The 27,301-nt window shown below is 37.4% G+C and overlaps 1 pseudogene; it reads right to left on the reverse strand.

Moving 5' to 3' along the window:
- Positions 1 to 24,887: 24,887 nt before the first annotated feature.
- Positions 24,888 to 26,595, reverse strand: LOC101822400 (annotated as a pseudogene).
- Positions 26,596 to 27,301: the final 706 nt, after the last annotated feature.

The following is a 27,301-nucleotide window of genomic DNA, read 5'->3' on the forward strand; positions in this document are numbered from 1 at the left end:
TTGTTCCTTATCATTTCAATGCAAAATCCTCCAAAAATATTGATTTTGAGAACACATTACAAATTCAATAAGGTTTACCTTTTCCACTAACAAATCTGTAGATCAATGAATACTGAAACTGAAAATTTCCACTTTTTGGCAGTAAGAAAAGGGACCTAGTCTTCTATTTCCTTCCATTTCATTTACAGAAGGTAGAATCTATCTGTTAATAAGAACGTGTAACATTTGTCTATATGACCTTGAGTTACCTCACAATATTTTTAGTTCCATTCATTGTCTCACAAAGTGGAAAGTTTTTTCCTTACTTATAACAAAGGAACACTTTGTATATCTTCCATATTTTTGTTAAATATGTAGATGAGAATGATGTAAATGTGAGTAACACTCTGTTAACTAGCAAAGGGACCATGAAACTGGCATTAAGGGAAGGTGAAAAGCCAAATGAATGGAAGAGATATTAGAGCACAATGGCAGAATGCCTGAGGGAGGAGAGAAGAAGGAGAATAGAGGTGAGGTAAGTTGAGTGTATCTGGGCATGCATGTGTATATATGTGTGTGTGAGAGATAGAGGGATAGATGAGATAGGAAGGAAGGAAGGATGGAAGAAGTAAAGAAAGAAAGAGAGAAAGAAAGAAAGAAAGAGAGAGAGAGAGAGACAGACCAAAACCAAAATGAAAATAACTTATTTTGAAAAATAAAAAAATTCATTATAATCTAAAATAAAGAAAGGAAAATGAAAAGAAATATTTCTTTTGTGTATATGAAACTGTTAGTTATAGAACTACTCTTTGAGAGTTAGGCACAATTTTTCTTCACCAAGTTCTAGTGGATTTATAAGCCAGCAATGTAGATAGAAGTTTCTCTCCCACCAAGTCCCAAGTCGTGTAGTTCCAAACAAACACACAGAGGCATATATTAATTATAAACTGTTTAGCGAAAGGGTCAGACTTCTTATTGGCTAGCTCTCTCTTAATTATTAACCCATTTCTACTAATCTGTGTATCTCCATATGGTGTTGGCTTAGTTTTGATGTCCAGGGCTCTTGCTTCTTTGGCAGCTAAATGGTGTCTTCCTCATACTGCTTACTACCTTTCTCTATCCCTGTTTGGTTTTCCTGCCTGGCTAAATACTGCCTATCTATTTTCTGAAACAGCTTTGTTTATCAACCAATAATAGAAATGTATATTTACACCATACAGAAGGACATCCCCCATCAAAGAAGTATTTTTTTCACAAGCACCTAAGAGCTGGGTCTCTGCAAGTCAAATGTGGAAGGAGATAAATACTCTTTGCATCTCTTTCTCTAGTATGGTAGAAGTTTACCTTTATCATGGGCTGTATTCAATTTCAAAATTGCCCCTTGTCACAAAGGTCTCCTGTTTTTCCTTCATATGAAACCAATTAATTGAAGTCATGGTCCCCCTAATTACCAATTTGCTTAAATTTAGTTTTATGAAAAAGTTAACACAGTATGTATCATATTGCCTACATAATATCTACTAGATTTGAGAGTACTTGTATTATATGAAAAATAAAAATAAAAAATATCTTTAGAATATTGATATATCTAACAGTACTGGTTACAATATTCATATATATGATGTTGCTGGTTTAAAACATTGGTAAACATACCTGTGAACCTGACTTTGGCATAGCAACACATAACCCTGTAAGTTAAAATGTGGAGGTGTATGTGCAGAGAAAGCATGAGTTAGCTGTCAGTAACTGATTTTGCTTCTGATATAGTTACCCTAAATATAAGTAAATTGTGGGTTAGGAAACATCTCTTTGCCCCAGAAATAATTCTCGGGCTTTGTGCAATACATCTTTTTTTTTTTTCAGAATTGGAATGAACATTATATTTAGTAATAGGTTTCTCTTCTGCCTTCTGGTTAATTAGATTCATCCAGTCACTGCCACATGGATCAGAGTGGTGTACATTTTAGTAGAAAAAATACTCCATTGTTCTCTTGTGGATGTGGAATAGAAAAATCCTGAGCCTGGAAAGTCACAATGCTCTGTGAACTTCTTTATGCGGCCTCTCATATGGCTCTTGCAAATGAAACAAAGTCTTCTGCCCTTGAGACTTGCGTACTGCCCTGTGACTGTAGTTCATTACAGTGAACTGTACTTTGGTTATTTTGCTCATGCTTCAGATAAAAGGCCACAAACAAAACCTGTTCTCAAGTTACACAAATTGACATATTAGCTCTCAAGTTACACAAATTGACATATTAGCAAATGAGAGGGGCATCAGAGAGCTCAAATTTAAGAATGAATTTCAGGAACTTAACTTACAAGAGTAGAATTCTTCACTAAAAATTTATTTATTTTTTATCATTTTTATTTTCATTTTAAATAGCTTGTTTTACATGCCAATCTCAGTTCCCTCTCCCTCCCCTCCTCCCGCAGTTCCCTTCCCCCCCAGCCTCCCACCCTATTGCCAATTCCTTCCACATAGGGGATATCTAGAGTCTGTCATTTCACTCAGGGTAGGGTCCAGGCACTCCCCTAAGAGTCCAGGCTGAGAGAGCATCCCTCTTTGTGCTATGGGCACGCAATGACGTTTTGTATTCCAGGGATAGACACTGATCCACTGCTCAGGGCCCCATAGGTTGCCCAGGGCTTCTCACTGACACTCACATTCAGCGGGTCCAGATCAGTCCCATGCTGGCCTCCCCGCTGTCTGTCTGGGGTCCAAGAGCTCTCCCCTGTTCAGATCAGCTGTCTCTGCTGGTTTTGCCAGCCCATTTTTTGCCAATTTGCTCATCACTCCTCTCTCTCTGTTACTGGGTTCCTTGGGTTCAGTTCTGTGCTTAATTGTGTGTGTTTGCCTCTGCTTACATCAGTCACTGGATGAAGATTGTAGGATGGCATATAGGATAGACATCAAGTTCATTATCAGGAATGGGCATTCGAGGTGGCCTCTCCAGTATTGCTTAGCTTGCCAATTGGTGTTATCCCTTTAGATCACTAGAGGTCACACTGGTGCCTGATCTGTCTTCTAACCTATGATTCCCTCTTCCCCGTATTCTACCCCCACCCACTCAAACTTCCTGTTCCCCCATGACCTACTCTCTCTTATACAAAAGCTATTATGTATCTAAAGGTCTCTGGATGCTGAGAATATATCATTTAACAAAAGAAATATGACATGTCTGCTATCACTGAGCTCTGATGCCATTAATACCTGGTCAGAAATCCAGTAATATTCATAAATTTTAGATATTTCTTCCTTGATATACAAAATTAATAGAATACAGCAGCTGTCATGTTTAATGAAAAATAAATTACCAATGTGTTAATGGCTACTAATGTTGAAACATATTACACAGTGAAACTATATGATTTACTTGTACTATATTTCATACATAATTGAATACATCAAAAGATGTAAATTATATTCACATGCATTACATATTTATGAAGGTTAATTCATATTAACTACTATATTAATCAGAAAACAGAAAAAGTTCCCCATGCCTTTGTAATAATATATCTACTTAATATGATTATATATTTATATATATATTATATAATTCAAAGTTCTCATTAATAAACTGAAAAAAGTTGGAAATAATATCTATGGCACATCCATCACCAAGAGTGTAGTGTATCATTCAACTTATATCTATGTCTACTTCTTTCTCCTTCTCTCTCTCTTTCTTTCTTTCTTTCTTCCTCTCTTTTCTTTTCTTTTTACAGACTGGGTTTCTCTGTATAGCCTTGGCTGTCCTGTAACTTGTTTGTAGACCAGGCTGGCCTCAACCTCACAAAGATCCTTCTGCCTCTGCCTTGTGAATGTGGGGATTAAAAGTGGGCACATTTCTTTCTTCCTTTATGTCTTTCCTTCCATGGGTTTATGTGCATATGAATGATATGTATATGTGTAAACACACATATGTTTGCAGATGAATGTGCATGTATGCACTCATGCCAAAGAAGGCCTGATTTTGATAAAGTAATTCTTCCTTAATGAATCTACACCATACTCATAGAAGCAGGCTCTTTCACCTGAACCTAAAGTTCACTTATCTAGTTATTTTAGCTATTCGGAGTCTGCAACAAATTCCCTATACTTTCTCTTTGTAATGCAATTAAACGTAAATCACCAGGACCTTAAATGGGTTCTTAGGCTGTAAATTATATTACATTGTACAGCAATAACTGTACCGATGAAGCCACCCAACAGTCTCAGTTTACTGATCTATTAATGTATTTATTTTGAGAAGATTGTACAACATAAGAGCAAGAATACTGTGGAGTAGCCAAGACCACTAATGCAGGAGGATGGGCATGTAGCGACTTTCACATATCTTTGGATATATTTCAGTATGTTAGTAAAAATACAACCTTAGTGATATGTACAGTATGAGTAGCATCCTTCTATTAGAAGCTGTCTTTTATGGTGTTGACTTCCTTCTCTCTAACTTTGTCTTTATCTGATGTAACTGGTAGCAGCCACCTCCTTTTTTGTGTTACTATACTTAGTCAGTCTCAAGTAGCCCAGCCAGATTACTTTGGAGATGAGATTATCTTTCAAGTTCTTATGCTTAGCCCTCTACTTCCAAAGTGCTGATATGATAGGAACACATTAACAAGCCTAGTTTATGTGGAGCCTGAGGCTAAACTCTGAGCTTTCTCTATGCTAGTCAAGCACTCTACCAACTGTTTTATACCCTTGATCCTGGAGTCTATATTATATTAATGGTTTATTGCCAATATACTTAAACTAATGATAACTTCCATTATTTACAATATCATATCCCAATTATCCACTGTGGTCAGGGAAGTATGTTAGTCAGCTATTTTTCACTATGACAAACCTGGAGAAAATAAACTTTTAAGGAGAAAAGGTAATTTTACTTTGCAATATTGAAAGTTTCCAAAAAAAGCTGGTAAGTTCCATCAGCTATGATCAGAGTGGAGAAAGACTACCATAGCAGGAGCATGGCATACAGCAATATGTCTCTTCTTGTGACCCCCAGGAGGAAAGAGGAATCGACAAGGTCGCAATAGCAGTTTGGAGAGACTTGAGTATCCTCACTTCCTTTCACTAGTACTGCCTTCTAAAGGTTCCATCCTTTCCAACAGCAACACTGACTGGATACTAAGCTTCTGTATATGGATCTTGGGAGGCACATATCCAAACCACAGGATGACCAGTTGAAAGTATCCTGTGTGTGAATCAAGTCAGGGGACTGCTCTTTTAACAGGGAATGAGCAGAAGAGATATTGTGGGGAAAGAGAGTCCTTAGTAAGGAAACATTCACTTCTAGGCTGCATACTATTTAATCTCAAATTTCTACAATGTTGTTTCATTTTGTTTAAAAATTGCACTAGCCAAATGAATAGAATTAAGAGAATTCAATTAAAACACCTTTTATTAATGGTTTCCTAATTTTGTTTTCTTGAAGTATGTCTGACACCATGCACAGGCACAAATGGCTATGAAAAGGAAGACATTCAATGAAGACTCTCACCTTCACAAGGCTAGCAGAAATCTCTGCTTGCTTGTGTTAGATGAATTACTTGCTTAAGAATAAGTTTAAAATGCAAATTTGAGATCCTGACATCAGCATTGATTGCAACAAAATGAGACACAACTTTGTCTACAGTGCCTAGCATTACTCGAAAGCTGAGAGACAAAAGACATTAAGAGAAACCCCACAGGGGAATCAAAATGGATTCATAATTTATAGTTTCATGGTCACATTTTCAGACTGTCTCTCTAATGACCTCTCACAAAAAGCCAAAATGCAATTTGGAGTAGTATAAATTAAAACAAATGAGATTCCTTTCAATATAGCAATAATGAGTTATTTCTAGAGAGAATTACTTTTATAGTAAAAGTATTGAATCCTTTAGAGGGAAACATATATGCAATGTAATTTGTCAACTGTCAGACTTCAAGAGGCATTAATTCATGTCCAAAGCCATGTAATACTCACGTTACAAAAGTTTATTTTATCTCAAATATGATGTTCTTTGTGTGGTGTGAGTATCAAGGTTATTGAAGCCTCATAGAAAGAGTTTGGAAAAGAAACTTCTGCTTCTATTGTGTGGAATATTTTGAGAAGAATTGGTAAAAGGTGTTCTTTGAATTTCTGGTAGAATTCTACACTGAGGCCATCTGGCCCTGAAATTTTTTTGGTTGGGAGGTTTTTGATGGCTGCCTTTATTTCCTTAGTGGTTATAGGTCTATTTATATTGCTTATTTGCTCTTGATTTAATTTCGGCAAGTGATATCTATTCAGAAAATTGTCCATTTCCTTTAGATTTTCAAATTTTGTGGAGTACAGGTTTTCAAAGTATGACCGGATAATTCTCTGGACTTCCTCAGTATCTGTTTTTATGTCCCCCTTTTCATTTATGATTTTGTTAATATGCATGTTCACACTCTGTCGTTTGGTAAGTTTGGATAAAGGTTTGTCTATCTTGTTGATTTTCTCAAAGAACCAACTCTTCGTTACTTGATTTTTAAAATTTTTTTCATTTTTATTTTTATTTTATGTATGCTTTTTATTTAAATTAGAAACATACATGCTTCAAATGTCAATCCTGGCTCCCCACTTCTCCCTCCATCAGCCCCACCCCCCCACACACACCAGCCCACATTATTCCCCAGGGACGGTAAGGCCCTCCTTGTGGTTATCTCCAGAGTCTGTCATTTCATCCAGGGCAGAACCTAGGCCCTTCCCCATGTGTCCAAGCTAAAAGAACATTCCTCCATGTGGAATGTGCTCCCAAAGTTCATTTGTATGCCATGGTGAACACTAGTCTACTACCCAAAGCCACAGAGATTTCTGAGGCCTCCTCACTGACACTACATTCATGGAGTCTGGATCAGTCCACTGTTGGCCTCTTAGTCATCAGTCTGGGGTTCAAGTGCTCGCCCTTGTCCAGTCAGCTGTCTTTGTGGGTTTCACCAACACGGTCTTGACCACCTTGCTCATCATTCCTCCATCTCTGTTACTGGGCTCCAGGAGGTGATTTCAGTGATTAGTTGTGAGTATCTGTCTCTGCTTCCATATGTCACAGGATGAAGGTTCAAGGATGTCACATAAGATAGTCACCAACATTATCATCAGGTAAGGGCTATTAATGTAGTCTCTTCACTATTATTTAGTTTTCCAGTTGGTGTACATCACTGGGAATCTCACTAGTGTCAGCTCTCTCCTCAAAGCTATAATGACTCCAACTATTATGGTATCTCTCATCCTGGTCTCCTCTATTCTTACCCAGAATATATACAAACGATAAAATGGCTGAGAAACAAACCAGAATAACATCTCCCTTTACAATAGCCACAAACAACATAAAATACTTTGGGGTAATGCTAACCAAACAAGTGAAAGGCCTGTATCGCAAGAACTTTGAGTCTTTAAAGAAAGAAATTAAAGAAGACACCAGGAGATGGAAACATCTCCCATGCACTTGGATACATAAGATCAACATAGTAAAAATGGCAATCTTACCAAAAGCAATATAATATTTAATGCAATCCCTGTTAAAAGAAGCTTTCCTTTGCTAGCCGCTTTGGTATATCACCCGCCAGTCACCTGGGCTCTGCCACATTGTAGTCCCCAAATAACACACAAGACGCTGTATTAATTATGAAGCTGTTGGCCTTTGCTTGTTTCTTACTGGCTAGCTCTGACTTAAGTAATTACCCCATAATTGTTAATTAAAGTATTTCTCTTACCAGAGAATAGTTCCGGGCTTCCTAGCCCATGGCGGTTACATGTCGATTCCTGTGTTTCTCTTTCCCAGAGTCCTCCTGGACTCCTAGTCCCTCCTATCTAGGTTTCCTATTGGCTCAACAGTACTTTATTGACAAATGCACAGGACTTCCCCCAACATCTCCTCTTTTCTGTTTAAACAAAAAGAAAGGTCTTAACATTAGCACAGTCAAATTGTGTATAACAGAACAGTTATCAAATAAGAACATCGTTACAATATTTTAGCAAGATTTAAAGAAAATATCATCCATCCCATCCTTGTGAGTCCAAAGTTCTATATGTAGCTTATCTTTTATCATAACTAAGGAAAACTATAACTATAACTATCTATCTTCAACTCCATCAAAGTCCACAGAAAGGTAATATATAAACACTAGGATTGACAAAGATATCTTACTGCCTGGACAGTCACCCGAAGTTCCTCTGTATTGGCGGGGCATCCATCTTCAGCCCATATGCCACAATGTGTCCAGAAGATTTCTCAGGAAAGCAGGAAATTTCAAATTGTCCATCTGCATTGGCAGTCTGTCAGTCATTTTTCTGTGTCCTGAAGAAAGTCTTGTAGACTCTTCCATGAAGCAGGAACCTTGTAAGACTGAGTTCAGCAGTCACTTTCCTGTGGGTCCTGCATGTCCAGTTTATACAGCAACAGTCTGTCTAGGCAAGAGCAGTTTCTTGCCCAAATGGCTAATCTTGCCATGTTGAAAGCAAACTCCATAACACGTTTCTTCAATGCCCATCTTCCTCTCAGATGTAATTGGTGATGCCAGGAACAGACATTTCTCATTGTGAAGAAAAACCCTAAACCATCTTAAATGCCATTTTATGAAGGTCTTTGAAAGGTTTGAAGACTATCTCAAATATATTTCTGTATATCTAGAAAACCTAACTTACCTAACTATAAATTCTATTATAAGTAACTATGTATAGTCTGTATTCAATTATGCATTACATTTTAAAAGATCAGTATAAGCACAATACTTAATCAAGAGGAGAAATATACAATCACAAAATTGACCTTGAATTTGTATCAATAAATGAAAAACAATACCCATACCATAATTCCCCTTTTTACCATTAAACGAGATTGGCTGTGATCATTAGTCAATTATAAACAATCCCATTTAAATGAAAGCAAAGATTTATAAAGAAGATGGGAATTAGGACTTCGCTCATTCCAAACTGCTTCATGCTGGAAGGGGGTGCTGTTTATACCAGGGGGATCATGACAAAACTCAGAAACCTGTATAAGTCCTTATTTTCAGGGTCTGTAAAGCCCCATCATCTTAGCTGTTTCACTTGTTGGAACACCTGGTCCACTGCTTCCGGGGGTCTTGGTTCGTCAAACCACAGAAGCCTGGAAGGAATCCTCAGCTTTTTATTTTCTGTAGAAACATAAGCAAAATCTCCTTTTCCAAGTAACATATCCTTATACTTAAATTTTGAAGTCGAGGCATTTTCAAAAGATAGAAGTTGGATTAATTCAGCAGCATTTATAATCAAGTGTACTTTAGTAGCAGTTCCTTCCTGAGCAAGCAAAAAATTGGAAAACACAATAGCATATAGTATCCAGACTCTCTGTGTATTTTCCATCTTTACGTGGCTTATTTATTTATCTATTATTATTATTACTCTATTTCTTTCACTCTTATTTATTTTTCTCTGAGACAGGGTTTCTCTTTGGAAATCTGCCTGCATCTGCCTCTGGAGCAATTCCTACCAGCGTGCGCCACCACAGCCGGCTTTTGTATTTATATACCACTTTGCCATTTCATTTTCTCTCTCAATCTCACGTATATTTTTAAACACACTGTAAACCTTTAGAAGTTTTGTTCATCCAAGTCTGACTTTACTGTAAATCTTTATGTTTTTCTGGCCACGTGTCTTATCTGTAAAACCGAGGCAGTTTAAGCTGCAGTTTTTCTCCAAGATGGCAGGCATAAACGTGACTCCAGCTTACTGTCTCAGTCCATGCTGACATCCAGCAAATGCTGCCATTTCCAGCTGTACATACACACCTTTTAATCGTTAGCAGAGTCTCTTAAAACAACCTTGTTGGTTTTTTTTTTTCCTTTTATGTAGATCCTGACACCATTGTGTTAAAAGAAGCTTTCCTTTGCTAGCCGCTTTGGTATATCACCCGCCAGTCGCCTGGACTCTGCCACATTGTAGTCCCCAAATAACACACAAGACGCTGTATTAATTATGAAGCTGTTGGCCTTTGCTTGTTTCTTACTGGCTAGCTCTGACTTAAGTAATTACCCCATAATTGTTAATCTAAGTATTTCTCTTACCGGAGAATAGTTCCGGGCTTCCTAGCCCATGGCGGTTACATGTCGATTCCTGTGTTTCTCCTTCCCAGAGTCCTCCTGGACTCCTAGTCCCTCCTATCTCGGTTTCCTATTGGCTCAACAGTACTTTATTGACAAATGCACATGACTTCCCCCAGCAAATCCCCATTAAAATCTCAGCACAATTCTTCACAGACCTCGAAAGAACAATAATCAACTTTATATGACAAAAAGACCCAGGATAGACAAAACAACCCTGTTCAACAGGAGAACATACAGAAGCATCACCATGCCTGACTTCAAGTTCTATTACAGAGTTATAGTCCTGAAAACAGCTTGGCATTGGCACAAAAATAGACAGATAGACGAATGGAATCAAATTGAACACCCCAACATTAACGTATACATGTAAGAACACCTGATCTTTGACAAAGAAGCTAAAAATTATACAATGGAAAAAAGAAAGCATCTTCAATAAATGGTGCTGGCATAACTGGAGGCTGACATGTAGAAGACTGCGGATAGATCCATGTCTATCACCATGCACAAAACTTAAATCCAAATGTATCAAAGACATCAACATAAACCCAGCCACACTGAATCTGTTAGAAGAGAAAGTGGGAGGCACCCTTGAACAATTTGGTACAGGAGACTGCTCCCTGAACATAACACCAGTAGCACAGACACTAATATCGACAATTAATAAATTGTCACCTCCTGAAACTGAGAAGCTTCTGTAAGGCAAAGGGCACAGTCAGCAAGACAAAAAGGCATCCCACAGGTTGGGAAAAGATATTCACTAACCCCACATCTGACACAGGGCTGATCTCCAAAATTTATAAAGAACTCAAGAAGCAAGTCTCCAAAACACCAAAGGATCCAATTAAAAAGTGGGCTACAGAACTAAATAGAGAATTCTCAGTAGAGGAGTCTAAAATGGTTGAGAAACATTTAAGAAAGTGCTCAACATCCTTAGCCATCTGGGAAATGCAAATCAAAACAGCTCTGAGGTACCATCTTTCTCCTGTCAGAATGGCTGAAATCAAAAACACCAATGACAGTTTATGCTGGAGAGGATGTGGAGAAAGAGGAACACTCCTCCACTGCAGGTGGGAGTGCTGACTTGTACAGCCACTTTGGAAATCAGTATGGAGATTCCCCAGGAAAATGGGAATCAGTCTACCACACAACCCAGCAATTCTACTCTTAGGCATATACCCCAAAGATGCCCATTCATACAACAAGGATGTCTGTTCCACTATGTTCATAGGAGCATTATTTGTAATAGTAAGAACTTGGAAACAACCTAGATGCACCTCAACTGAAGAGTGGGTAGTGAAAATGTGGTACATTTACACAATTGAGTACTATTCAGTGGGAAAAAATAATGGAATCTTGAAATTTACAGGAAAATAGATGGCAAGAGAAGAAATCATCCTGAGTGAGGTAACCCAGTCACAAAAAGAGAAACGTGGCATGTACTCACTCATTTATGAATTTTAGACATGAATCAGGGTAATACCAGCCTACAATCCCACTGCCAGAGAGTCTAGGAAACAGAAACTTCATCCGGCGACTGATGAAAGCAGAGGCAGATACCCACAGACAAACACTGAACTGAACTCCTGGAATCCATTGTCAGAAAGGGAGAACTGATGGACAAAGGAGTTAAGACTGGGCTAGTTTAACCCACAGAAACAGTTGACTTGAACAAGGGGGAACTCTTGGACCTCAGATTGATGGCTGTGTAGAAAGCATGAGACTGAACCAGACCCCCTGAATGTGGGTGCTGTAAAGGGAAACCTTTTCCTTGAGAAGCCTTCCTACCAGCCTGGTTCTAGAGTCGTATCAGTCCCAAATAAACACACAGGAGGCTATATTAATTATGAAGCTGTTGGCCTTGCTTGTTTCGTACTGGCTAGCTCTGACTTAAGTATTTATCCCATAATTGTTAATCTAAGTATCACTCTTACTGGAGAGGTTTCCGGGCTTCCTACTCCATGGCGTTACATCTCGACCCTCGTGTTTCTCCTTCCCAGATTTCTCCTGGAGTCCTAGTCCCACGTATCTAGATTCCTATTGGCCCAACAGTGCTTTATTGACATATACATAGGCCTTCCCCCATCAGGGTGTCAGTGAGGAGGCCTAGGTAATCCATGGGGCCTTGGGTAGTTATTATCCCAGGCATACAAATAGACTTTGAGTTCCCATGCCACAATATGGTATGCTCTCTCAGCCAGGACTTTTGGGGGAGGGCCTAGACCCTGCCCTGTATGAAATGACAGTCACTGGAGATCCACCATGGATAGCCTCACCCTCCCTGGGGATCGAAGTGGAGATTGGGTAGGGGACTGGGGGACCTGGTGGGCATGGCAGGGAAGGAGGGGAGGGAGAGGGAGCTGGGATTGACATGTGAAACAAGCTTGTTACTAACTTAAATAATAAAAATTTAAAAATATGAATAGTATTAGACTCATTTTCTGTCACTAATTGGCATTTTATGTCTAAAGCAAATTTCTATGGATCAACATATATTAAAATATTAATATCCATATGTATTTCCATTATTTAAACCATATTTCCATCTTAATCCTTTTAATGCCAAGTTGTTTGAAGCTTTCACAACCTAGAAAACTAGCTTTTGTCTTTAAAAAGAAGTGATGGTTTTAGATTTTCAGGAATATATTTCCTCCTTGTGAATAGCTAATGTTCCCAGACATATACCAAAAGAACATGCTTGTGATTCTTCATGTTTTTCTTAATCACGGAGTTGTGATACTTTGATGTATCATACTGGTCAGTCTCTGTTAAATATTTGTTGTGATTTTTCTTCAGGGAAATTTGTTCACAGAAATATTTTTATTTGGTATATAAAGTCCTCATGGGATTCTTAGATTTCAAGCTGTTTCTTTCCCTAGGAGCTCAATGAATAGCACTTTTGTCTCCCAAATCTGAAGTACCTTTGAGTTCTTGTTTATAGCTACTCTTCCCAGGCTATTTCAGGTAGTATTTCTCATTGCTGTATACAAAAAAAGAGTGACAAAGCTCTTATGTCCCTGAAGGGGGAATATCAGTGTTTCCTTTATCACCAACCAATTCTGTCCCTGCCAGTGAAACGGTGTCACACATGAAAAATGAGTCTCATACACTCAGCTAACCATCATAGATAACACCATCACATAAACACACAAAGGCTTCAGTAGACTCCTTAGTGATTCTCTATTCAGGCAAGTTGATAAATAAGTTGAGCCATAACAATAACAAATATTCAAAACCAGGTTTTTAACTTTATTCTCTTTTATATTTTCTCTGAGTCTGTTTAAGCTCTTGTATTTCCATACTGATCTATAATTTGGATGCCCTTATTATTACACCTTAAAGGTAATTCCGCTGACATGTTAAGGACTGAACACTTGACTTGACTTCTTGAATATTTCCACTTTTACTAGAAAGGTAAATTTTAGCTTCATCCCCTAATGTGTTCATGTCCCTAAACATGTCTCAACATGTAGCTTACTCTTCTCTACTGATAGTTAGCAGAGCCCTCTATGATTGAAACCTTCCAATTACTAAAAAAGCTCATTAGAACAGAAAAGCAACTCAAATTAGCTGAAGGAAATTCCTAAAACTTTTCAGATTCAGAATAAGATATATAGATGGCTGGCACTCACACTCAAAGAGACAAAGCTCTAGCTATGACTCTCAGAAAAGTTATGGTACAAAAAAGTATCTGAGACCTCAACAACTGTCTGGAAATAATGGAAACCAGCTGAGCTGCCTGAAAGAGCTTTAGACCAATAGGCAACCTGTAAAAGGCACTCTCCACCCTGTTGAGCTACGCAGAGCACTTCATGTTCCCAGGTTAGTGAGCTGTCATCTATAGTGGGCTTTGGTGATTGACCTGTCATATATGCTCCTGTAAGTAACCCCTCACCCATGTTTCCATTATTAACTACAGTTCACACTTTGAGGTCACAAGCTGGACTTTGATTGCATCTGTATTCTCCTCTATTGTGATCTCCCTATCTATAGTGAGTGGATTTTTGTATTGTATGTCCTCAGGAAAATTCTTAACATACACCAAACACTATCAAATCCCTCTCCATGTTTAATCCACAAGTACAAAAACACATTTCACTAGGGTATAACTCTTTCATTTTCAACTGTTTTTTTTTCTGCCTCAGCATCTTTTATGTCAATATATATTGGAACTTTTCTAATAGCACTATGATGGTGTTTAGTTTGATTCTAGCTTCCTCTTTGCCTATTTGTCTTGTACCTTTTTTTTCAGGGAAAATGATGTAAAAATTGGAACAAAAAGAGAAAAATCATATGACTATCTTTTGAAATTCAAGCAGTTTCTTGGTTTGGATGTAAGATATACCCAGAAAACTTTCAGGTGTTGTCAACAACTGATACTATTGACATTCTGCATGGTCCATTTGAGGGATTTGTAACTTAGTAACATTACAGGGAGGTGTGTGTAAACTGTAAGTGGGACCATAGGTGAAGAAAATAAGTCACTGGGAATATGTCACTGTGATTGTTATCCCATGTCTTTCTCTCTGCTTCCTATAAACCATGCTGTGGTCTCAGCACTCAATGCATTATTACTCTTCCTTCACAAGATCAAGTACAAAAACCCCAGATGATCATGGATAAATGCCTCAGAAATGTAAAAATGAAAAACACATCTTTATGCTTTTTTCTTAAGGAGTGTATGTGTTAAAGCAACAGAAAGTTGATCCGCATGGCTTCTTTACTTGAAAAATGTGAAGAATTACTAATATGGCCAAAGAGATACAATATCCTTTGGCTTTACATTTTAAAATGTGGCCATCCCTTCTTTCTTAAATGAACCCAAATTTGACTTGAGAAGTTTTTAATAGTATAATAGTGATCTTCTTGAAAAGAAATGTGTGTGAAGAGTATATATGTGTAATGAATACACACACACATACATATTTCAAATGTTCTTCAAATTTATATCTAAGTTTAATGAATTGATACTGCAATTTCCCTTCTCATTCTTCATTCGTTTTCTTTTTATAAATTAACCCCTACTTTTTAAAAAACTCATATCTGTACCATGTCTTAAGTTATTTATTTAAGAAGTTTCAGTTTGTCTGTGATATAGTCATATATTAACACAGAGAACAATTCAGATTCTTGATTACAAATGCAGCTTTGTAATACTGCATACACATATACTAAATAAGTGTATATGTTATGAGGTATAATCTTATCTAAATCAATACTGATTTAAATGTATTCAAAGCTTTGGAGAATATGGCAAAGATGGAACAGAATATCTTATAGGTGATATATCTAAAGACATTTAAAAATAAATACTAAAAATACCTTCTATAATTGCATGCTTTATACAACTAAATGCTTTCTAATTGTATTGGTAGGATCTCTAAGAAATAAACAAAAAGTACGTACTATAATGTGTTTTTTTCTGAGCATAACACAATTGTTTTCTTCATCTGTAACCAAAGCTACCATTAGGAAGAAATATACTATTTTAATTCTTCATCAAATCTTATCAATATTTCTATTTTTTTACTACAGCAGGTTTTTTGCTACTCAAATCATGAAGTTGACAACCAAAGCTTCTTTACTTCTACCATATTTTCTAATTTCATGTTTTTATGAAACATATTCAGTATTAGTACGTCAATGTATGTGGAAACTGTTCTCACAATTTTACATTTAAAAATTGCAATGTTAAAACCACTTTATTATTTGGTCATGTGTATGTGAGTATGTGTGTGTATGTGTTTGTGTGTGTGTGTGTGTGCATGTGCGTGTGCGTGTGTGTGTGTGTGTGTGTGTGTGTGTGGTGATGTACTTGTGTTTGTGTGTAACTGTAAGAGCACATGTCTGTGTATTGACCTTGGCTATCTTTATCAATTACGCTAAACGTTACTTTTTGATAAAAAAAAATAAATTCTTCTTGAATGTGGAGTTCTCTGTTTGGTTATACTATCTGACCTGTAAGTTCCACCATCATCCTCTCTCCATCCCCTCATAAATACTGAGGTTAAAATTAGGTGGTATCACACCCAGGTTCTTTGTACAGTCTGGGACTCAAACTCACATCTCCATTATATATAATCATTTAGTCCATGAGCTGACCCCCCAGTACATGTATTATAAGCTTGAAAATGTTCAAAATATATAACTGTAAATAAATCAAGAGGTTTTAAGTCAAATTAAAATGTGGGTTGTTTTTTCTTTTTTCTTTTTTTTTTTTTTTGGTTTTTTGAGACAGGGTTTCTCTGTATTGTTTTGGAGGCTGTCCTGGAACTCGCTCTGTAGACCAGGCTGACTTAGAATTCACAGAGATCTGCCTGCCTCTGCCTCCCGAGTGCTGGGATGCGACCCCCGGGAAGGGACCCCCGACCCGCGGGGGTGAGGTGATGAGGGTCGCTACTAATTTAGTGGGCCTTCACGAGCAGATCCGATCTGGAAAGTGAACTTCAAGAGGTTAATGGAATCAGGCTCAAGACAACGTTCGCTGATCAAGAGCCTTTATTTTTTGGGGCGCGCTGGAACTTATAGAGGAAGGACCTCAGGGGGTGGTACAAGCATGTCAATCAAGTCTCAATTCAAATATACACCAAATACGGTAAAGACAAAGCTGTAATTTTCCATCAGTCATTAGTTGCATTCCACAAATGCTTGTCAGCGTAAGTCAGGTGCAGGAATTAGGGAGGGGTAGGGAGTGTACAACAGAACGCTATAATCTTTTGTTTAACAAAGACAATTACTCTGTAAGGGTACTTCCCCCTGGCTAGGTGGGTGGGCTGCCCTGTGTAAATTTAACTTTTATGGTTAGCCTTTTCCTTTGTCTCAAGGGCATGTGTGCTCGCAGTCACGTAGTCAGAAGGCCAAGAAACGGTTGACAGACTCCATTTTGTTCAAGGTTCTAGCAGTCCCCAACACTGGGATTAAAGGCGTGTGCCACCAATGCCCATCTTAAAATGTGTTTTTAATAATAACTAATTAATAAAGCTCAAAAGAGATAAAGTATTTTTACTTATTTTAATAGAACATTTGTATGTAGAATTTAGTAACACAATGATCTTGTAATATTACCACCACAGATTATATGGCTCTACCCTTTTTCAACAGCACTGCCTACATCCACTGAGTTCTTTTCCTTTGCTAGAACCAGAGAACACATGCTATTTCTTGTCCTCAGCTATTTACACTCTAGAATAATTTCATATTGTACACTGTAAGTCTTGTGAGTAGACACTAGTTATTACATTTGACACAATAAATATTAGTGAAGAGAGTGGGAAAAGGTAGTATAGCTATATTGTACAGGGGTAACTCAAATGAAAATGATTTCAGAATAGAATGGGTTAAGGAAATTACAGAACATCTCCGAGCAATGCAATGACTGAAGGTCTGACCATACACGTTGTGTAATGCACATGCCTTTTGATATTTAGTAGAGTTACAAAAACAACCATCATAAATAAGTAAATATTTAATAGAGAACTATCCACCAAAATAAAAAATTTTAAACAAAACTGGAATGAAGCTGCAGCATGATACCAGATTTCCAATTACTTGGGTGATTGATTGCTATTATTATTGTTGTTTCTGATGTTAAAATAATGTAAGGTGATGTTGTAAACATCACTAATCTCTGAAGATGATATGTAATTTTTTTCTTTTCTTCCATTCTGGATTGAACCAATTGGTCTTTTATTAGATGAAAGATTTACCACTGATATATTTTGGTGTATTTTCGTGGAAGAGTGTCTGTTTGAGTGTGTGTGCCTATGCATGTATATATGTATAAGTGTGTGCATATGCACATGCATATTTGTGATTTAGTGTCTGTGTGTGCATGAATATGCATGAGTGAGAGATTGTGTATGTGTGTGTGACAGAGAGAAAGAGAGAAGGTGAAAAGGAAGGGAGTGAGGTAGGGAGAGAGGGAGGGAAGGATGAGAGTCAAAGTCTTGTCATTGTTCCTTCTCTGTCTTGGAGCTTTGTGGTCCTCCTGCCTCAGCTTCCTGAGTAGTTGAGATTGAATGCATGTCCTACCACAATTACTTATATTTTGCTTAAGGGTTCTTTCATGAGAACAAAATAGAATATGCATTTTAAATATCTAGTTTATTTAATTCTAATTAAATTTGGAATTATATAGCAGTAATGAAGATGAGATAAACAGTATATCTTGACAGCTACTCAGAATCAATATATAACAGTATAAAAATAAACGATAAATGCTAGTGCTATCAAGTATTTTATTTCTAAGTATTATACTTCTTGTTTGTAAACAAACTAAACCTAGGCATCCACAGAACACTAGTGCATCAGACTTCTTTAGAAATTCTTGTGCTGCAAATATAATTTCTTATTTTGTGCCTCATGTTAGTTCAAGGTATATGAAAGATTTCTTCAATAATAGTATGTAATATTTCATGCCCGCTGCACAGCCTGTCTCCGAGAATGTGTGGAGGGTGTCGGGATTGATGACACAGAGACCAATCGGTGGTGCAAGAAGGCTTCAAGAAGTCTTCCAGAAAGCCCCTCAAGGAGGCTTCTCAAGAAGGCTCTCCTTTTTTCTGACCCTGGCTGGTTATTATATGCCCTGACACCAGAGGCAGTGGTGGGTGGGTCAGGAAGAGGCAGTTAGTCATTGAAAAAGGTCAAGGTCAGGGTGTTCCCATGGGCAAGCCCTTATCAGGAAGTTATTGCTACAGCACTGTATTATTTATAGTAAACATGTTTTTAGTAAACACTGTCTTACAGCTGCCTGCTCCCAGGCTGATGGGGAAGTAGGCCTCTGGCCAAGGTCTGTTGTTCCCACATAATATAATTTCTTTCTCAACTTTCTCAGGACAAAAAGTCCAGTACCATAATTTTTTTCAATCATGGTGATTTTACATTTCTGAATTTTGTCCATCCCTTTAGTGTCTTTCAAAACACAAATTGCTCCAAGCAATTAAAAACTATATTTATTATCATCAAACAAAACCTTTGGAGATATGCCAGAGTTTTCCAACTACTCATTGCCTTTTAAGCAAAATAAAATGTAGAATCTTATACCTTTTCTGTGTTTCACTGAAAACACTTGTTTTTTAAAAAGTTTTAGAAATTGTATTAATTACTCTTTCAATACTTCTCCAAGTAGTTTACAAAAGCAGATGATATAATATTCTAACTTACAAAATTTCTTATACTGCAGTAAGATGCATGCATCTTATCTGCACAATGATAATACATGATTCACATACTCTTGAAAACTTAAATGACTACTGGGTGTTGCCTGTCTGTGTCCTGGAGCCTCACAAGTTTATTCTTGTATAGGCCAACATCTCCTTTTCAGGGAGACTTTGGAAGGACATCCTTTGATCTTGATCCTGGCCATGCTGTGCTCAGTAGAACCTTAGATAATGTTTCATCATCTCTTATTCCTTGGGATTTCTCTCATTTTTGCTGTTAAAAAAGGAAAGAAAACTGTAGGCATATTGACCCCTATATGACAAGTAGATGAATAGCCATACTTGGGGATCAATGTCTTAAGTCACTCCATCCAGTAGAAAGTGCAATGGCAAAAATAACCAGTTTTGTTTTTTCTGTGAAAGGAGTATTTGTTTTATTTATCTAGGATCATTATTGCAGTCTCAGGACTATACATATACCAATACATTGTTTTAGAATAAGGAGAATCATCAGGATCACTAATGAGTTCCAATGATTTTCATAGATTATGGAACTCATAGATTTTCTTTTTGAAAATAGATATTTTTTCACATAATATAACCAGATTATGGTTTCCCCTCCTTCTACTCTCCCAGTATTTCCTCTCCCTATGTCCCATCCAGATATACACCCTTAAAAAGTTATGGAGACAGTTTTTAAAGTTTGTGTACCTGTATGTCCAAAATAGATTTATAAAGAGATTTAATTATTGAAGCAATTATTAAATAATAAGTTTTGTTTCCATGAATGAAAAAACATGAATAAGTCATTAGTATCTATATATATTTAACATGAGGAAGTAATGATTAAGAATTGAAATTCAGGTTCTACTTTTTTTTAATTTTTTTATTTTCAAATCTAAATTTAAATTAGAAACAAGGTTGTTTCACATGCCAATCCCAGATCCGTCTCCCTTTCTCTCCCCTCCTCCCACGCCCTCCCTTCAACCCTCCCATACCAGCTCATTTCCCCAGGGAGGGTAAGGCCCTCCATGGGGGTAGCTATAGTCTGTCATTTCATCAAGGCAGGACCTCGACCCTCCTCCAAAAATCTAGGGTGAGAGTGCATCTCTCATTATGGGATGGGCATGCAAAGCCCATTTGCATGACAGGGATAAATACTGATCTACTACCCAAGGCCCCATAGATTGCCTAGGCTTCCTCACTGACACCCACATTCAGGGATTCTTGATCAGTCCCATGCTGTATTCCCAGCCATCAGTCTGGGATTCAAGAGTTAACCCTTGTTCAGGTCAGCTGTTTCTGGGGGATAAGCCAGCCCAGTCTTAATCCCTTTGCTCATTAGTCCTCCCTCTCTGTCACTGGGTTCCTTGAGTTCAGCTCAGTGTTGGGAGTCTGCCTCTGCTTCCATCAGTCACTGGATGAAGGTTCTGTTTCCCAGACGCTCTGGCCATGGGATTGTAGGCTGGCACTCCCCAGATCTATATCTAAAATCCATATATGAGAGAGTACATACCATGTTTGTCTTTTTGTGACTGGGTTACCTCACTCAGGATGGTTTCTGCTAGTGCCATCCATTTGCCTACAAATTTCAGGATTCCATTGTTTTATTCTGCTGAATAGTAAGTACTCCACTGTGTAAATGTACCACATTTTCTCTATCCACTCTTCAGTTGAGGGGCATCTAGGTTGCATCCAAGTACTTTTATAAGCATTTGTAAGACACAAAATATAATATCTATGTACAACTACACAATATAGTTCTGTACATTAAATAGTCTAGATAAAAAAGATGACTTTTAATAATGAGAACTGATAGCATGAAACAAAAGGTCAAGATAACATATAATCACTATATAGTTAGATCTTATAACTGAAAGGATTTCTTTCATGCCAGGTAAAAAATCACTTTTTCTGAGGTTTTAGCAATGTTTCTGTATGCATCAATTATAATGTTACCAAAAAAGACAATTGACTCTTTTATGTTTATATACGTACACACAAAGGCTTATATCAATGAAAAAGTAGAAATAGATAAAGCAAGTAAAATAAATTATATATATATATGTGTGTGTGTGTGTGTGTACATATATACATATATGTGTGTGTGCATATATATATATATCAGATATCCTTGACTGAGATTTTGTTATTCTTTTAAATTTCACAATGTTAGTGTTTTACATATATGGAAAAAATGAAGTAGTAGATTTGACAGCCATCAAGGGGATGGGTTCATAGAAGGGACTGAAGAGAGAGTAGAGATAAATGATCTAATGTTCTAATTTAAAAAAATGAAATATATTATTAAAATCCACATTGATATTTCTATCTCATTTTGTGTTTTCTGTAGCCAAAATCACACAAATTACATAAAAATTATGTTAGATGTATCACCTTCTAAGCTTGTTCTCCTGAGTGTTGACAGAAGTACAGATTACTGATTCTCCTTAGTCAACTAAATCATCAGCCACTGAACATCAAGTGACCTGTTGCTTTGTTATGTCATGTAGCCAGTTCTTCCTTTGGACTTTCAACTTGAGTCAGTTCAGAATGACAGTGTATAGACTTAAACCACAATGATTCATTTATGATTATGTTTGGTTTCTTACTGATTTTGAAAATGTATACAGAATATCCAACCTAGGAGGAGGAGTTCATGGTGAATTGCCAGAAAGTTCTATGGGAAGTTAATTATTATAAAGGAAGGCTCAGTGTCTAACCATGGGTGTTACCAATGCTCCTTAAAATCAATACTTGGTAGCAACTATAACTAAAATCACTGAGTCACAAACATACAACAAAAAGTTAGAAAAGTAAAAAGAGGAGTAGTCAGCAGTAAAATAGTGATCAGGTGAAGGTGTGAAATTAATGTTGGTTGTGAGATGATGGGAATGTAATAAGCTAAAAGTCCATGGGGAAGAATGGAAAGATTTGTTCCTAGAAGAATAAAATGAAGGGAAAGAGATACTGCACAGTGGGTGGCACCTCCATTATGTGGCCCATTTATAAGGAGGTCAATGGGAAAACTCTTTGCTTTTACCTGTTCTCTATGCCTGCTGACTGGTACATGCATTCATTCTGTTTTAGTCACATTTTTTTACTTTCCACAGTATATTGAAAACCAGTTGCCTATCAGGAATCTTCTAGCTCATCAGGATTTTATTGGCACTGCTAGGGCATCAGCCCTCATCGACAGATACGTTTCTTAGCCTGTATTAACTACATGATTGGCTGCACTTTGTATGACATGGAAGTCACTTTATTATATACATAAAGGCGCAAATGGAATCCTATTAAATCAATTAGGTGAGGCTATATCAGTCCTTTGTTTTACACATAAATCTTTACATTTTTAGAAAAAATGAATTATTTATTAGATAAAATAGAATTTTCTGTCTTTACATTGAGATCAAAGGCATTTTTGTGTAATTATTTATTTTTTACATTCCCAGTTTTAAGTGTACCTAAGTCCTTAGACTTTGAATTTATGTTCTAATGAAAAAAAGTATGTGTCTGTGTGCACATGAAACAGAAGAAGAAGCATTCAAGATCACTTATTGAAAGTAGAACTTTTCTATCTGTAAAGATATTCATAATTTTAATAAGAAATTTAAATATCCATAAGTTTTAAATATAAGAAATTTATAACAATTTTGACTTGTGCAATTTAATATAATAACACTTAGTTATCAATATTAAAATTTGAAGTTTAGTTAATTTAGAGGATAAAAGTTTAGAAAAAAGTTAAAGAAATCATTTCATTGAGCCTTTTATTATTTCTTTTACAGGAGCTTTTCTTTTATCATTAAAGCATGGACTTATACTTTATTGTATAAGTTCCTATATTTTTCCTACCCAAAATAAAGGACATGACAATATTTGACACAGTATTACATTCATGAAGCATGATACTAATTTTTACTGGAAAGAATTTGAGTGTGGAGAAAACTGTCTGGGGAAATATTGTTGGAAGATGGTATTTACATCCTGTGTTGATTCTTCTAAGATTCATGTAAAGAGAGCATAAAACATTTTCTATTTAACAGAAATTATTTAAACAAAAGCTAACATATGTTACAATGTTTTTAATTGTTAAATCATCCAGCTTTTAATGAATACAAGCTCATTAAAGCATTTACAACACTAACAGAAAGTGAAAATCTTAAGTCAATATTGATATAGTAGAATAAGTATTTAAAAATATAGACACTTATGTTGATGCTTAAAACCAAGAGGAGTTTTAGAAATAATGTTTTATTTTGAAATAACACTTGAGAACTGGTATAAAGAAATCTGCTTTCAGTGATATATTTTAATTGTAACTTAAAAAAGCCTAATCAAGAATTTTCTTAAACAGAATACTCCAATTAAATGGCATTTTCCCTTGTGTACAACATTTTTTTCATCCAAAACACCAGGACTAGAGCTTCAAATTTAGACAGCTCATTTTGTAGGTAGGCTGAACATCCTATGGATTATGAGTAACATGTTAAGAACCAGAAAAACCAGGGATAAATACTGATCTACTACCTGAGGCTCTAGATTGCCAAGGCCTCCTCATTGACACCCAAATTTAGGGGGTCTGGATAAATCCCAAGCTGGTCTCTTAGCCATCAGTCTGGGGTCCAAAAGCTTTCCTTTGTTCAGGTTAGCTGTTTCTGTGGGTTTCACCAGCCTGGTTCTTGACCCCTTTGCTCATCACTCCTCCCTCTCTGCCACTGGGTTCCAGGAGTTCAGTTCAGTGTTTAGCTGTGGGTATCTGCCTCTGCTTCCATCAGCCACTGGATGAAGGTAGTCGTCAATCTCATTATTGGGGAAGGGTTTTCAAGGGAGCCTTTCCAGTATTGCTTAGATTGCCAGTTGGTATCATCCTTGTAGATAACTAGAAATCTCACTAGTGCTGTATCTCTCCTCAGACCTATAATGACTCCCTCTATTATGGCATCTCTCAACTTTGGGAGCCCATTCCACATGGAGGAATGCTCTCTCAGCCTGGACTCATGGGGGCGGTCCTAGGTCCTGCCCCGGATGATAAGACAGACTTTGGAGATCTCCCATGAAGGACCTAACCCTCCGTGGATATCAGAGTGGGGAGTGCATGAGGGATTGCCTTTATTTATATGCAGTGATAAATTACTGCACAGAGTCAAAATTTTGTGGTTGAGAATAGTTCAAAATATTTTTTCACTAATAAAATTTCATGTAGATAAACAAATCACTCCCTATACTGCAGATGTCAGGAGAGGTTTTGAGTTTTGCTTGTTTGCTCACCTGTTCTATTCAAGCAGTAGGATAAGAATCATTAACAAAAGTAGTCTGTTTCATAACTACAGTCAGAAAGATAAGAATAATTTATCAATAACGAGTTTAAGTGACAATATTTTATTTTAAGCACTATTTATTAGAGTACTTATACAAAGAATCCAAAGTATTTTTATTTAAAATATTGACAAGTTTTGAGTAGAACAAAAAAAATTTATCCTATAAAATTTTTCTAATTATTATGGTACTTTTTATATAATATATAATGAAAATAACATGTCAAGGACCTTTGGGGATTTCTTTTTTATACACAAACGTAACTTGTTTTCAATCTGTGACATACTACTGAAAAATATACATGAACTAATTGCATAACAAAGCACAGAATTAAGTCTTTTTTAAGACATGGAATATTTTATTTAAAACTCATCAGTAAAATGTACAGGTTAGGTCTATGAAATGTCATTCATATTTTAAACCATAAGTCATTACTGTATGAAAGTACACATTGCCACATACAAAATAATTGATCATACAACTTTGTTGGAACAGAATAAACTTCCCTGTAAAATCAGCCCCTTTGTGACAATTAATTTAGTATTCCTCTCGTTCTTCCTCACCCTCTGCTTCAAAAGAATCCACACCAACTTCCTCATAATCCTTCTCTAGGGCAGCCATGTCCTCATGGGCCACAAAACTCCCCCTCCTCCACACCCTTACCCACATACCTGTGCACAAAAGCACACTTGGTAGATGTCAGATCAAACTTGTGATCTAAGGGAGCCCAGGCCTCAGCGATGGCTGTGGTGTTGCTCAGCATGCACACAGCTCTCTGGACTTTGGCCAGATCTCCACCAAGTACCACAGTAGGAGACTGGTAATTAATGCCAACCTTGAAGCCAGTGAGGCACCAGTTCACAAATTGGATGGTATGCTTGGTCTTGGTGGTGGCAAAGGCAGCATTGACATCCTTAGGAACCACATCCTCACAGTACAGCAGGCAGCAAGCCATGTTTTTATCATGGCGAGGGTCACATTTCACCATCTGGTTGGCTGGCTCAAAGCAAGTATGGATGAGCTGTGCTACAGAAAGCTGCTCATGGTGAACTTTCTCAGCAGAGATGACAGGGGCATACTGGGTCAGAGGGAAATAGATGAGGGAGTGGGGTCTGAACTTCTGTCGGGTCAACACTCAGGGCCCCATCAAATCTGAGGGAAGCAGTGATGGAAAATACAATTTCACCTATCAACCTATTTGGGTTAGTGTTTGTGGGGTCCTCAGTGTCGAGGTTTCTGCAACAGATACCGCAGATGGCCTCATTGTCTACCATGAAGACACAAACAGAGTGTTCTAGGGTGGTGTGGGTGGTGAGGATGGATTTGTAGGGCTCAGTCACAGCAGTGGAAACCTGGCTGGCTGGGTAGATGGAAAACTCCAGCTTGGACTTCCTTCTATAATCAACAAAGAGCCGCTTCATCAGCAGGGAGGAGAACCCAGAGCCACGTCCCCCACCATAGTTGTAGAAGACCAAAAAGTCCTGAATACCTCTGCACCGGTCAGCCAGTTTGTGAATTCTGTCCAAGACAAGATCAATGATCTACGTGTCAATTGTGTGGGGGCCATGAGCATAGTTGTTGGTAGCATCTTCCTTGCCTGTGATTAGCTGCTCTGGGTGGAAGAGCTGGCGGTAGATACCAGTGCGAACTTCATTGATAACTGTGGGTTCCGCGTCTACGAACACAGCCTGGGGCGCATGCTTGCCATCATCTGCTTGAAGAAGGTGTTAAAGAAGACATCTCCTCCTCCAGTGGTCTTGTCACTTGGCATCTGGCCGTCAGGCTGGATGCCATGTTCCAGGCACTAGATAGAGTTCCCGGCAGGCATTGCCGATCTGGACACTAGCCTGGCCAACGTGCATGGAAATGTACTCAGGCATAGTTGCTGCTTTGCTGCTGCTGGGAGGATGGCGGAGGCAAGGAGGTGTTGCTTCACAGCTCGACTCTTAGGCAGTCGATGTAAAAGAACCTGCAGAATTAAGTCTTATATGATTTCAATACAATAATTCACAAACACTATTCAACATTCATACAATATACAATGTACAATATAAAATTCATCTAAGGGTTGTAGGCACCTGTGATGCTAACGAACATATGTTTATTTAAGTTTTGTTTTAGTTATTTTATTTTGATGCATGTGTGTGAGTGAGGGTTTGCTGTTTGTATGTAAATGTATGTGCCCATCTGTGTATGGGTTCATCCGCAATGCAGGAAATACAGAGGCAGAAAAGGGCATGGCTTCCTTACAGTTAGAGCTTCCTGCAATTGTGAGAATGTTTGAAAGAGTTAAACATTTAAATAAAATTGAAGAAAGAGTGTTTGCTCACAATTAAGAGAACATTCAGGCTTTCAAACTACTATGTAGTTAATTATTCATGTGGCTAATAAATGTATTCTTGCAAACTTCAAGAAAAGTAGTAAAAAATTTCATGTAAAATATGTAATAAGTTATAAAATAGTTAGAAAATTTATCTGAACCATCTTCCTGTAGTACAAATAATGAAAACACAGAGACTGTTACTGGTCATCAAGCTGATTATCAGAAAATCAAAGCAGCTGACCACTAGCTCTTACCTCTACCTCAGAATGAAAGGACTGTCCTGTCCTCATGAACCTTCAGAGTATAATACTGACTGAACTAATCTTCACCAAGCATCAGACTCCAGCCCTATGCCTTCCCTGTCTGGAAGCTAAAATCTTACATGAGACCCTTTGATTCTCCTTTTTTTTACCTCTGAAATCCTGA

This window comes from Mesocricetus auratus, unplaced genomic scaffold (genome assembly GCF_017639785.1).
Source record: "Mesocricetus auratus isolate SY011 unplaced genomic scaffold, BCM_Maur_2.0 Super-Scaffold_100676, whole genome shotgun sequence".
NCBI lineage: Eukaryota > Metazoa > Chordata > Mammalia > Rodentia > Cricetidae > Mesocricetus > Mesocricetus auratus.